Here is a 14,569-nt window from a genome sequence, read left to right on the forward strand (position 1 = left end):
ACCTTTCCTGGGGCTTAGCTGATGCCGTGGTATAGCGCTCTGCCCTTTCCTTTCTCAGAGTGAATTCTGCCTTTAGGCTTCAGGTAAAAATGACTTTATTAGTTTGCTCCTAATCTGCAGGGGCCTCCGTCCGTCACAAAATCACCCATTAATACGGCACAGCATCTCAGAGACTCCCCTGTAACTAGATGTCGCCGATCAAGATTGTACTGCGTGGGTGGCCAGAGGCCCACGGACAAGTAGAATCTCTGGGTTTGCTGTGTCTGGCTATTAAGGCAACACTCTGGGCCCTTCCATTTCAGAAACACCAAATTTGCTTCCCACAAAAACCCTCATAATTTAAATGGATAAATCACAAACCGTCATGTGATTTCAGGATCGGAGGATTTGGGGAAACAGATGGCGAGCCCAGCTGACGGAGACGGTTGTAGTATGTATAACGGGGCGAAGTGGGGGAAGATTCAGGCACGCTCAAGAAAAACATTGGAAGGAAAGGGAACCATCCAGGAGCTTTTCTTCTGAAAATACAAGCAAATGATGAAAACAGGTGGGGAGGACAGAAATGCCAGCAGAGCATGGAAGAAAACAAGCACCCTGCTTTGCTTTTTAAGCACAGCACAACATCTTAAAAAAAAAATACACCAGAGAGAAAGATCAATAAATTCCTTTGCACATGACCTCTAGGGGTATCACTTTGCTGCCCTAGGAAAAAAACAACTTGAGATCCAGCCAGAAAACATACCTATTCACTACAATGACAAACATTTGTGTAAAGGTGTCTCTCTTCTCCCCCCTTTCCCCCCCCACCAAGCACGCACGCACGCACACACACACACACACACACACACACACACACACACACAACTCCCTCCCTACCTCCTTACCTTCAGGTCAGGGATGACTCGTCTGGCTATTTTCCTAAATATAAAGTGAAGGCGATTTCCCCAGTAATTGGTGTTTAGTGCTAGTTTCATGCGACGCTCCTGAAATGCCACATCTGCATTACTAAATTGAGGTTACCTGTAGTTCGTTAATATGCTAGAGGGTGCATGAAATCTCCTGTACTACTGACTGGAGATCTTCTGAGGCATCTTCGGATTGCTTCGGCTTGGAAGGTGTCTGGCACAGAAACCTGTTTCTGTTTTTCAATTCAGCCCCTCCTTGCTAGTAGCTTAAAGAGTTAAACATGCTCTCAAGTAAGCTCAAGGAACATGTGGTGCATCTTTCTTTTCTTCTTTTTCAGGGATGGGGGTGGGGAGGTTCTCTCTTTTTTTTAACATGGAATACATCAAAGTAAAAAAGTGACATGCAGTGCCCTGAAGCTCTCTGCAGTATGCTTTTAGGTTTGGAAAATTTCATTTTCTACCTTATGATGATTACCTGAGGAAAGATGAAATGGTAGCTTTGAGGTTTACTTTAGAAAGAGATGTAATAAATGTTGTGGCTTCCCACTGCAATAGAAGGAATCCATTGCACCTATATAAAAAAGGTGGAAGAGGGTGCGTGCCCACCTGAATATGGGTGAGAAGATGGTGAACTAGGAAGAAAGCCAGAGAAGGGTAGCTTTTTCAGATAATGTCCAGAATAAAGTTTTTCCTCTGATGCTTCAGTAAATTCATCTTAAGTGGAAATGAGTTTCCAAGGCTAAGTCCCTACTGAACTATAGTAATTCACTCACTCATATAATAATAATAATAATAATAATAATAATAATAATAATAATAATAATAAGCAAGTGTTTGGCAAGTGACTTTGGGCAAGTCACTTGACTTCTCTGTGCCTCAGTTCCCTCATCTGTACAATGGGGATAAAGACTGCGAAACCCCTGTGGGACAACCTGATCACCTTGTAACCTCTCCAGTGCTTAAAACAGTGCTTTGCACATAGTAAGCGCTTAATAAATGCCATGAAAAAATAGTATTTATTAAGCGCTACGTGCCAAATGTTGTGGCTTCCCACTGCCCAAAGTCACACAGCTGACAAGTGGCAGAGCTGGGATTAGAACCCATGACCTCTGACTCCCAAGCCAATGCTCTTTCCACTAAGCCACACTGCTTCTTATATAAACACTCTCTCTCTCTCTCTCTCTCATATTCCAGGTTGACACAGCTTATGGCTTCCTTTCCGCAGAAGTCCAGAAGCTAGTCGAACTAGAGAATGAATGGTTCTGTGGCCCCTTCCAACTAGTCATTTCTCTAGGACCCCAAGACAAGGTGGCAATGGTTTTAATCCTTCCCCTCTCTATGGAGTGATGCACTTGGCCCTCTGGACCTCTTCTGGCTGCTGGAGTCTGAATGAAAGATAATGAAAGATAATTGACTCCCTTCCCCCAGAAAATTCAGCCAGGGAAACAGGAAAAAGATCTTCATGGAGTCAGTGATATCTGCCTTAGGGCCCCTATAATAGGACCAGTATACTGGCAATATAAATACATATTCACTGAGGAAAACATTGCTAAGCATAGAAAGAAGATGATTTTTCCCCCAAGCAATCTTAGGCTCTATTCAAAGCTTTTCACATCACATGGGCTGCTTTTTTGTTCTGAGCCCAGCTGGGCCGTACAGGTTGCTAGATGCATGATTTGCAGAAGCTTCTCCCTTCAGTTCTGTAAATCATCCATGAATGCAACCTCCCCACAGATTCAGACATTCAGACCCTCCTTCCCTTTATTCACCTGGATTTTCATTCCTCGGCACACACATGTGCTAAAGTACTCTCCCACCTGTCTGCTGGCTGACCTTGGGCAAGTTGCTTATTTTCTCTTTGCCTCAGCTTCCTCATCTCTAAAATGGGAATTAAATATCTTGTTCTTCCTCCTACTTAGACTGTGAGCTCTGTATGGAATGGGGACTGTGTCTGATCTGCATCTACTGGATCAATTGCAGTGCTTAAAAATACCACTTCATCATTTTGTTATTATCTATTATTATATGGCAGGCAAGTAATGGAACTGGGAGTAGAACCCTGGTGTACTGACTCCTAGGTCCAAATTCTTTCCACTAGGCCATGCTGCTGCTTCTTATGAGAAGCAGCGTGGCTTAGTGGAAAGAGCCCGGGCTTTGGAGTCAGAGGTCAGGGGTTCAAATCCCGGCTCCGCCACTTGTCAGCTGTGTGACTTTGGGCAAGTCACTTAACTTCTCTGGGCCTCAGTTCCCTCATCTGTAAAATGGGGATTAAGACTGAGCCCCTCATCACCTTGTAAGCTCCCCAGCGCTTAGAACAGTGCTTTGCACATAGTAAGCGCTTAATAAATGCCATCATTATGCTATCATTATTATTATGATGCTGATTAAGCACTTAAAACATGCCAAACACTATGCTCAGGGCTAGGGTCGACACAAGATAATCAGATCAGATACAGTCCTGGTCCCACTTGGGGCTACCAATCAAAGAGGTGGGGAAAGTGGTAGGAGTGGTAGTAATGTTGCTATTTGAGTGCCAACTGATCTTATCCCCATTTTGCAGATGAGCAAACTGTGGCACAGAGTGGTTAAGTGATTTACCCAAGGTCAAACAGAAGAGCAGTGACTGATCTGGGATTAAAATCCAACTCTCCTGTCTCCCACCCCAGTGCTCTTCCTACTAGACTATGTTGTCTCTCCTAATTTCCAATGCGGTTAGCCCTAAAGTACCTCAACATCTTTATCCTGTGAAAAATGGTCCCCGGGTCATTTTTCCTTTTGCCAGAACAACTGTTGAGGAGTAGGAAGTAGAAGAAATACATACAGAATGGCAGAAGAGAACAAGATAGAGAAGACAGTGATGGGGTAGAAAGGCAGAGTATGAAGAAATCAGTTCAAACAACCAATGGTATTTATTGAGTGTCTATTGTGTGCAGAAAGGGAGCTTACACTCTAATGGGAGGAAAGTCAGAAAGACCATAGAACAGCTCGCTGTGGGCAGGAAACATGTCTGCCAACTCTGTTACAGAGTACTCTCTCCCAGGTGCTTAGTACGGTTTCCTGCACATAGCAAATGTTCAGTAAATACCACTGATTGCTGAACAGAAAACAGGGAGACGAATGGGTGAAGCACAGGGAAAATGGACTTGCTAGCGGAGCTATAATGCCCTTTGTGCTTTCTGGAAAGACTGTCAGCACATTTGAATTGGGGCACTGGACTATCTCACTGTAATGGTCTCTCAGGTAACAGTTGAAGAGTCCATGGATTTTATCCGAAAAATCAGTTCCACTCTTGGAGAACATTTAGCCTCACCACTCCTGCCGTCTGCTCCTTCTCTGCCATCTGATGTGGCGTCTAATCCCAGAATGAATCAAGGTGAACAAACCGTTCCCTAGGAATCTCTTGCTCACTGTTACCTTTCTCCTTCCTCTCCCTTTCTAAGCAGAACTCAGCTGAATGAGTGAGAGAGCAAAACAGCAAGTGAAGGCCAATCCTGACAGTTTGGCCATTTGCAAGTTATTCGCAAGGGGTTCTGTGCAATAATAATAATAATGGCATTTATTAAGCGCTTATTATGTGCAAAGCACTGTTCTAAGCGCTGGGGAGGTTACAAGGTGATCAGATTGTCCCATAGGGGGCTCACAGTCTTAATCCTCATTTTACAGATGAGGTAACTAAGGCACAGAGAAGTTAAGTGACTTGCCCAAAGTTACACAGCTGATAATTGGCGGAGCTGAGATTTGAACCCATGACCTCTGACTCCAAAGCCCATGCTCTTTGTATTGAGCCATGCTGCTTCTCTGCAATGGTGGAAGAAGCTTGCCTGAGCACACTTCTGCCATAATATAAAGGAGGGAAGTATGTTAGTATGTTTGGTTTTGTTCTCTGTCTCCCCCTTTTAGACTGTGAGCCCACTGTTGGGTAGGGACTGTCTCTATATGTTGCCAACTTGTACTTCCCAAGCGCTTAGTACAGTGCTCTGCACACAGTAAGTGCTCAATAAATACGATTGATTGATTGATTGAGGGAAGGAAGGATGAAGAGCAAAATGGAGAGGAGCCATGGTGAGGGGAAAGAACTTGGGTGGATCTTTAGAATAAGGTGATCAAGTTTCTGCTTACCATGGGTGGTGGGGGGAGACAGGGCAAAAAGGAAGATGGAGTTGGAGCCATGAGAAGAGGATAAAGAAAGAAGGAGAAAAGTGGTGGGGGGAGAAGAGAAGGAGACAAGAGTGAAATGAGAAAAAAGGGGGAGAGCAAAACAAAGAGACAAGGGAATGAGGAGGGAGGGAGGATGGGGAGATGGAGAAAGATAGAAAGAAACCGTGGGGAGAGGGGGATCACTCACCTGCTTCGTCCCCCACTGTCTTCATTTCTTCCCTACAGGAGGAGCCAGTTCACTTGGGGCCAGCTTCATTCCTTCTGCCGAGTTTGGGCTAGGATGGAGCTGATACTGAGTAAACTGATCTGTCCCTGAGCAGTGTCTCGGCTGGAATGGCTCTGGTGCCTGCGCAGTTGGAACTCACAATCCACACTCCTGTGCTGAGAGCAGCCAGCCTAGGACATGCAGGCCCAGGCATAGCAAGGAAGCCACAGTCTCTGTCTCTCCCCAACCTGTTCCCCCAGCCCTTTCACACTGGGTAAGAGATGTGTTCAATTAGGGCTCGCATCTCCCTTCCATCAACTAGGAGGTAGGTACATCACAGCTGCCCAATTGTGTCCTTTGGCTTTTCAGCATATGAAAACCAGAGAAGCAGCATGGCCTGGTGGAAAGAGCCAGAATACCTGGATTCTAATCCTGGCTCTGGCACTTGCCTGCTGTGTGACTTTGAACAAGCCACTTACTTCTCTGGGCCTCAGTTCCCTCATCGATACAATGGGGATTCAATACTTGTTCTCTCTCCCCCATAGACTGTACGTTCGTTGCGGGCCGGGAATATGGCTGCTAACTCTGTTGCGTTGTACTCTCCCAAGTACTTGGTACAGTGCTCTGCACATAGTAAATGTTCAATTCATTCATTCAATCATATTTATTGAGCGCTTACGGTGTGCAGAGCACTGTACTAAGCGCATGGGAAGTACAAGTTGGCAACATATAGAGACGGTCCCTACCCAACAACGGGTTCACAGTCAATAAATACCATTGATTTATAGAACGGGAGCCCCACGAGGGGCAGGGACTGTGCTTGACCTAATTTTCTTTTATCTACCCCAGCGTTTAGTACAGTGTTTGCCACAGAGTAAGCTCTTAACAAATAACAATTATTATGTCCTGAAAATCCTTGAGGGAAGGTGGGTCAGACCTCCCCATGCCCAGCCAAAGTTGGGGACTCTTGGCCCCAAAGTGGGATGTCTGGTCACCTTACTACTTACTTTAGAGTTGGGACTGATAGGATTGGAGTTGTGGACCAAGGATGTGAGGCCCTAGCCATCTGAGGTAATGGGAGGTGAGGGAGAAGCAGGGAGGACAGCAGCACCATATGGGGCCTCCAAGGGTCGGGGTAGAGGGACCAGGTCAGGGGTGAAAGCAGCAGGGCAGAGAGGTGGGCCGAGGCATTGCTTCCACCAGTGAAGGGTGTGGACAGAGAGAAAGATTGAGAAAACACAGAAAGCAAGAGCAGGCAGAGGAGGGAAAGGGCAGAATGTGAGGGAGAGCTGCCAGATAATGGGAAGGGCTGAATCAATCAATCAATCAATCATCAGTGGTATTTATTGAGCTCTTACTTTGTGCAGAACACTGCACTGAGCACTTGGGAGAATACAATAGAGTCGATAGACACGATCCCTGGCCTCAAGGAACTTAGTCCTCCATTGTGTAGAGTGCTGTATGGAGTGCTTCAGAAAGTACAACAGAGTTAGTTGCAGTCCCTGCCCTTGAGGAGTTTACAATCTAGTGGTTGGGACAGATATGAAAATAAGTTATAGACAGGGCAATTAGTCAATCAAAAGTATTTGAGTGCTTTCTGTGTGCAGAGCACTGAATTAAATGCTTGGCAAAAGATGGGAGGGCCCAGGATTCCCAAGATTGTGGGGGTGGGGGCAAATAGGTAGAAAAACAGGTAAAAGGGAGCAGGGAACAAATACCATTAAAAAAATGAACCAACAGCAATAAAGACTGGCAAGAGAAGCGGAGAAAGGGGTTCCAAAAGCCAGTGTAACTTGGCTACACGTGGTGGAAATGATGACTTTAAAAAAAAAAATGGTATTCGTTAAGTGCTTACTAAATGCCAGGCTCTGTACTAAGTGCTGGGGTAGATGCAAGCTAATCAGGTTGAATACAGCCTCTGTCCCATATGGGGCTTACAGATGAGGTAACAGGCACAGAGAAGTTAAGTGACATTTCCAAGGTCACACAGCAGACAACTGGCAGAGCTGGGATTAGGGCCCAAATCCTTCTGACTGCTAGGTCTGTGCAGCTTCCCATGATCTGTTTGATACTGCCCTCTTGGAGATTAAGGGACTTGTCCGCTTCTCTAAGAAATTTATTATTTGGCTGGAATCAAAGCATTTTATACTTCGCTAACCCCAGCTGCTTCAACATTTAAAATTGCACAATAATTATTTCTGAAATTTACTATAATAGAAAAATCCAAGCTACCCCAATTCTAAGTTAAAACATCCTTTGGATATCAAACACTAGAGTTTTTTTTTTAAATGAGATCTTTGAATCCTTTAATTTACCAGTGGAAACCAAACTTAAATCCCCCCTACCCCTCCATATATAATCAATGACTAGGTGACAGGAAGCATTTATCCTATAATCTGAGTTGATTCAAATTTTAATGGCACTTGGCAGGTTTCATTGGCTTAAATTTCATCACTGCATTATTTCATCAGTGCCCATTGTGTTTTAGTTAGTGATTTTAAGAGTACTGAAAGAATTGGAATTTAAGGATTGATTGATTGACAAAGAATAAGAAAAGGAAGACGTTTTACTTTTACGTTTAGTTCAATGTATGTCTCCCCCTCTACACTGTATGCTTCTTGTGGACTGGGATCAAGTCTACCAATTCTATTGCACTGTTCTATCTATTGCACTGTACTACTTGGGATACCAAGTACTTAGTACATTGCTCTGCACATAATAAACACTCAAATACCATTGGATGACTTTCCCAAGAAGCCCTTGAAGAGAGGTGACTCCAAACAGTCATTGCAATCACAGACATCAGCCATCTGGGCCACAAGGCTACCAGAGAGCGCTAGCCCCCTCATCACAGCACTACTGCTGCTGGGCTAGCTGTTCTCTTGACTTCTACCTCTAGACAACTCATTTTAGTTGCCCACCTAGTGCTTGACTGATGGCAGGGATCATGTCTAGCCCCTCTAGCATACTCTCCCAAGTGCTTAGTACATATCATAGAGTGATTGATTCCCCAGTGTTCCTCTTCAGGGAGCAGTTCAGGGTACCCCCATGACCTAAGCCATTCAGAGGCTTCCCCAGAGTGATAGGGCCCCACCAACCATATCCAGATGCTGTGGTTGGTCCCTCTCTCATTCCGCTTCCAGAGAGGCTCTCCCTTGGGTGGGACACCCTCTGGGTGGTACAGCTGCATCCTAAAGGCATTCAGGCTGTCCAGTAAATCACCTACTTCTCAGCAGTGCCCGGGCCTCAAATCCTACAGAAACTTTCTGCAGGCAGCATGAATGGAAAAAGGATTTTCTTGAGTAAAATGTGTCTTGAGTGGAGAAAAAAATTTCAGCATTGGGGGGAAAAGAAAGGTCTATGTTCTAGGACTAGGAAAGCAAATTTTTAAGGTTCAAACCCAGAGCTCCAGGCCCTAAACCCTATGGGACCTCAAAATCAGTACCCTTCATTGTGTTGCCCCTTGGATGGAGAAGGGGGTTAGGAAAAGTTCTCTTGGCTTGGTGTGGAAGTCCAGCAGTGGCCAGAAGATGGCCAGATGGCCAGAGATGCCTCTGTTTCAAGGCAATGGAAGAGGTCATGGTGTCCCTATCTCACTGCAATGCAAGGAGGAGGGGGACAGCATAATGTAAGGACACCCCTCCTCCTACCCCCCTTACCTCCTTCCCCTCCCCACAGCACCTGTATATATGTATATATATTTGTACGTATTTATTACTCTATTTTATTTGTACATATTTATTTTATTTTGCTAATATGTTTTGTTTTGTTCTCTGTCTCCCCCTTTTTGACTGTGAGCCCACTGTTGGGTAGGGACCATCTTTATATGTTGCCAACTTGTACTTCCCAGGCGCTTAGTACAGTGCTCTGCACACAGTAAGCGCTCAATACGATTGAATGAATGAATACCCCACCTGCCTCTAGCTGTACTCTCTGTATCTGGGAAGCAACCAAGAAGTGGGGAATAAAGGTGGCAGAGGAGGGGACTTGTATGCAATAGAAGGGGGTTCACAGGCAAGATCTGGTCAGCCCCATCCCTCTCCTTTCATTCATTCATTCAATTGTATTTATCGAGCGCTTGGGAAAGTACAGTGTAACAATGAACAGCTCCTTCAGTGCTGGCTCTAGCACCACCCAGCTTGAGGGGGCCTGCCAAGTGCAGGCACAAAAATACTTGCAAACCAGGCCCTTGTGGAAGATGATCCAACTACTCGGCTTTCTTTAATCAAGTCCTGCTTGGCCCCTGGCCCCATCTTGCATCTTTTCTGACCTGAGCCTTGTACTACCCTCAAATGATGAGCAGCCTTGGTAATTCATAACTTAGACACTGCTCAGTATCAAATTACATAAACTCTGTACTCAAGTTAATTTCACTGATTCCTTCCTTCACTTCCTAGCCACGTTTTTCTTCCTGCTGTGCTTCCACAAACATTTTTCTCCTAAAACCTGTGTTCTTCTTTTGGGGCTTCCTGCAGGGAGAGGACAATGGGCAAGTTAAGTGAGAGAGATGATTTAGTAGGCTTTCTTGCTTTAATTTACAGGAAAATCTCCCTTGCATGGAAGGGCAGACTAAAGGCCCTCATCTTTTAAAGCTTCACTGAGACAGGAGCGAATGAATAAACAAAACACATTTTTCATGAATAGTAGATGGGTACCCGTGATACCAATAGAAATGCCCAACTTTTCACTCTAAGATTATTTGCCTGCATTTCAGAAAGCTATCGCCGCTCCATCTAAATCTATCTGCTTTGGGGGGAGTTATTGCTGAAGTTGAGTCTTTGCTTACCAGATGACTCATCCATAACTGCTTCTAAACCTTTCAAATAGCCACAGTCTTTCTGGATAGATTGCAGCTCAATGGTGTCGGCTAGGGGCTCCCAGAATCCCAATGTGCCTTTAGGCCACCACAGAGCAGTCATGATTGTTGCAGCTGGGCACATCTGCAGTACAAAGAACAGCATCAGTGCCTTCACGTGGTAATAGCCTCATCAGCCGACAAAATAAAGGCCCAGGTATGAATGCGAGCTTGTGCACATATATATTCTTGCTTGCCATGGCTGGATCAATGACTCAGCTGGAGTCGGGGGAGGCAGGGAGCTCAAAACTTCCTGCCCTCCGGTTTTGGCTATCAGTCAATCAACCAATCAATTGTATTTATTGAGCACTTATTGTCTGCTGGTCGTTGGTAGGGAATGTGTCAAGCGACTCTGTCATATTGTACTCTCCCAAGTGCTCAGTGCAGTGTTCTGCACACAGTAAGCTCTCAATAAACACCACTGATTGATGGACTGCAGAGCACTGTACTATGCATCGGTCTATTGAATCACCCTGCACCTAACAATACAATCAGCTTTGCAATGTCAAACACAGAGGATAGTAACATATGTATAGCTCTCTTCCTCCCTTCAAGGCCCTACTGAGAGCTCACCTCCTCCAGGAGGCCTTCCCAGACTGAGCCCCTTCCTTCCTCTCCCCTTCGTCCCCCTCTCCTTCCCCACAGCATCTGTATATATGTATATATGTTTGTACATATTTATTACTCTATTTTACTTGTACATATCTATTCTATTTATTTTATTTTGTTAGTATGATTGGTTTTGTTCTCTGTCTCCCCCTTTTAGACTGTGAGCCCACTGTTGGGGAGGGACTGTCCCTATATGTTGTCAATTTGTACTTCCCAAGCGCTTAGTACAGTGCTCTGCACATAATAAGCGCTCAATAAATACAATTGATGATATATATATATATATATATATATACATATATGTGTGTGTGTCCAGGCATACACCTGCATTTTTCAACCCCATGCAAGGATAGCCTATCTCGGGGTCCGTCAAAAGGTCAAAGAGAAGTAGGAGAGAAGCTATTAGAACATTCAGGGAGGAGTTTGGCTTCTCTGCCGATAGCGAGAGAGTTCCAGCTCATTTTAGACAGAGTGAAGGTTTCCTTAGGAAGAGCATAGAAAAAGAAGCCTCAGATTAATTTACTCTGTTGTGTAGTGTACTTCTGGTTGGAAGAAGAGTTCCACATGGAAATGCATTTCTCTCTGTTGAAGCTCAACTTAGGATAAAAAGGAAGACAGGATGATCTAATGTGGGGTTTAGTCTAAACGCTTTTCCATCTACTTCTCCCTAACAAAGCCTTAGAGTGGCCACGAGGTCAAACCCATAGTGAGGGGCTCTCCTGGTTAGCAGGCAATCCAGCTTGGCAGTGGCAACTTTAAACCTCAGTGCCGATAAATATTATTCTGTAAACCTCATCTTTGGTATTTTCTGTTGCTCTTTCCAATTTGGAATGTTATTTCAATCTTGGATTTGACTATTACTGTGTTTGGGACACTGGTTTGGTCATAATAAATGGGGCCTTCCAAAAGCTCCCAACTGGATCCTGGCTGGAATTTTTAATCTCACATCTTCTTTAGATCACTCTGAACATAGGGTGGTCAATAGTCTCAGTACTAGTTTGGGATTATGAACCTAAGCAGTCCTTATCTTGATCCCATAAAGCAAAAGCCTCAGAGTTGAATAGGCTCCACGGTCAGTAGGTCTCTTTGTGATTGCTCCAGCCCTTCCCCCCCAACTCTAGCACCAAGCCTGGCCCACAAAATAGTGTGTGGCCTAATGGGAGCAGGGACCGAGAGTCAGAAGGATCCCAGGGTTCTAATCCCGGCTCTGTCATTTGTCTGCTGTGTGACCTTGGGCAAGTCACTTCACTGTGCCTCAGTTACCTCATCTGTAAAATGAGGATTAGTACTGTGAGCTCCCTGGGGGACAGGGACTATGTCTAACCTGTTTACCTTGTATCTACCCCAGTGCTTACAATAGTGCCTGACACATAGTAAGTGCTTAAAACAAATACCAAAAAAAGAAAAAGTCAACAGGGTTAAGCCCTGCTATGTGGGAGATGATCAGACCTCCCCTCAAGCCACCCACCCCCAACCTGGTAAGGCAGGTTTGCCTAGATCTGTTCAGTGACTAAGTTTGCTGCCACAAGTACCATTTTGCTTTCCGTTTCTCGCCAGTTACTCTCTTCCTCTCCTTCCTCCCTCCCTCCTTCTTGAACAGACACCTCTCTCTATTTTGAGCTAACACAAACAAAATGTACTTTCTTTCAAGATCCTAATATGTGGGTCAGGGCAGTTCCACCTTCGTTATCACAGTTACCAGAAGCCCCATGGGTTAAATAGCTTTCCTGTAACTACACAGTGTGCCCAGGCAACCCAGCTCCTGTTTTTGCTTAAAGCTCAGTGAGCTGCTGTCTCAGTGACTGTGGTGTCATTGACTTAAGCAGCAGATGTGGATCTCCATCCTGGGTCACCCGAAGTCATTCTAGCGCTCAATTTCTGCATTTCCCTCAAGGCAACTTAGAAGGTAAGGGAAGCAACTAGCCGTCAAATGATAAATAATTTGAGGTATTTGGGGGACAGATTTATGTGATTTATAATAAGTGCAATAAGAGCAAGGTTTATTTCCAAATCTCTGGTGGGATAAGAGATTATTAACTTTTTCTTGCCAAGATAAACTTGATTACATTACTTATTTATGCTATGTACATTGCATTGGGAGAACCCTATCAAGACCACGTACAACATTTTAAAGGAGCATTTTCTTATCTGTTCCTAATAATGGCTGAGATTATTAAAGTGAAAAAAATCTTTAAAATGGATTTCACTTTAGATTCCAGGTGTCTGCTGTGTGACCACTTAACTTCTCTGGGCCTCAGTTACCCCATCCATAAAATGGGGATTCAGCCTGTGAGCCCCATGTGGGACATGGACTGGGTCCAGCCTAGCTTGAATCTATTCTAGTGCTTAGTACATTGCCTGGTACATAGTAAGTGCTTAACAAATACCATAAAAAAATTCCACATATCTGCTGTATGACTTTGCACAAGTCACTTAACTGCTCTGTGCCTCAGTTACCTCATCTGTAGAATGGGGATTAATACCATGAGCCCCATGTGCTACATGAACTGTGTCCAACCTGATTCATTCAATCATATTAATTGAGCGCTTACTGTGTGCAGAGCACTGTACTAAGAGCTTGGGAAGTACAAGTTGGCTGATGAACTTGATCTACCCCAGTGCCTGGAACCTAGTAAGTAAGCTCCTTGTGGGCAGGGAACTGTCTGTTTATTGTTATATTGCATTCTCCCAAGGGCTTAGTACCAGGCTCTGCATACAGTATGCACTCACATACAATTAACTGACAAATACCATAAAAAAATCCTCATTTCCTTTTGCACATCCCACTAAACTTGATGGCCAATCCAGAAATATCATTCCCACTCACTTGCTTTTCCTAGTTTTCAACATATTTGTGATGCTTGGGCTTATAACACGTGGAGAATTTTTAGCTCTGAACACCTACACTGAGAGTGCCGCTCCACTCGCAAGCATCATAGCCATCTCAATCAAGGCCAATATTGTCAATGGTCAAATATGCCCTGAATACTATACTTGCCCCCCTCTCAGGGTCGCACCTGGAGAGTTTCCAGTACTCTACCAGTCTTGACTACAGGAGGGAGAGTCAAACAGAGGCATACCCATTCCATTCCTAGCTTGGCCAGTGGCTAGAGAGTGGAAGGCAATCTGCTACATATCAAAACTCACCTATGCTGGGTAGCAGCGGCACGGGAGAGAGCAGAGGGCGGAGACTCAAGTTTACTGCGTGGAAGGAGGTGATGGTAAACCACTTCCATATTTTTACCAAGAAAACTCTATGGATACGCTACCAGAACAATTGCAGATGGAGAGCGGGGCTTTGTGGGAGAAATGTGTCCATGATGTTGTTATGGGTCGGAAACAACTCGATGGCATAAGACAAGACTATATTCACCTCAAGTTCTGTGTGTGAAGCATCCTTCAAGCTCTTCGGTAAAGATAAGGAAGGTCACAACATTATTTGTGTATATTTTAGGGCTCAAATCCCAGCTCAAGTTCCAACTACTTCTCAATGGGAAAGGGGTGCAGAGGTGGGTAGGTGCAGACTACTGGAACCCAAAGAGTCGAGATTCTTGGCCCAGACCAGGGTCAAGTGTATTTGTTGCCACCAAATACAGAAACTGAATAGATAGGGGAGTCAGAGAGACAAGGAAAATGGAAAGGGCAGAGAATGTGTCTGTTATATTGTTATACTGTACTCTCCCAAGCACTTAGTACAGTGCTCTGCACACAGTAAGCACTCAATAAATAAAATTGATTGGGGGGACGCACTTGAGGCATAGGGAGAGGGACCAGGAAAGTCACCGGCCAAGATGCAGAGAGGGCTGAGCCAGAGGAGTGGGGACAGGGCCGAAATCG

At 44.8% G+C, this 14,569-nt stretch overlaps 1 non-coding gene across 1 annotated transcript; it reads left to right on the plus strand.

Annotated features, from left to right (window-relative positions):
* The first annotated feature begins 13,731 nt into the window (after positions 1 to 13,731).
* On the plus strand, positions 13,732 to 13,869 carry LOC119948222. The gene has a single exon (XR_005456633.1). It is a non-coding gene; the product is annotated as a small nucleolar RNA SNORA7 (small nucleolar RNA).
* Positions 13,870 to 14,569: the final 700 nt, after the last annotated feature.

The sequence above is a fragment of the Tachyglossus aculeatus genome, chromosome X4, assembly GCF_015852505.1.
Source record: "Tachyglossus aculeatus isolate mTacAcu1 chromosome X4, mTacAcu1.pri, whole genome shotgun sequence".
Lineage (NCBI taxonomy): Eukaryota > Metazoa > Chordata > Mammalia > Monotremata > Tachyglossidae > Tachyglossus > Tachyglossus aculeatus.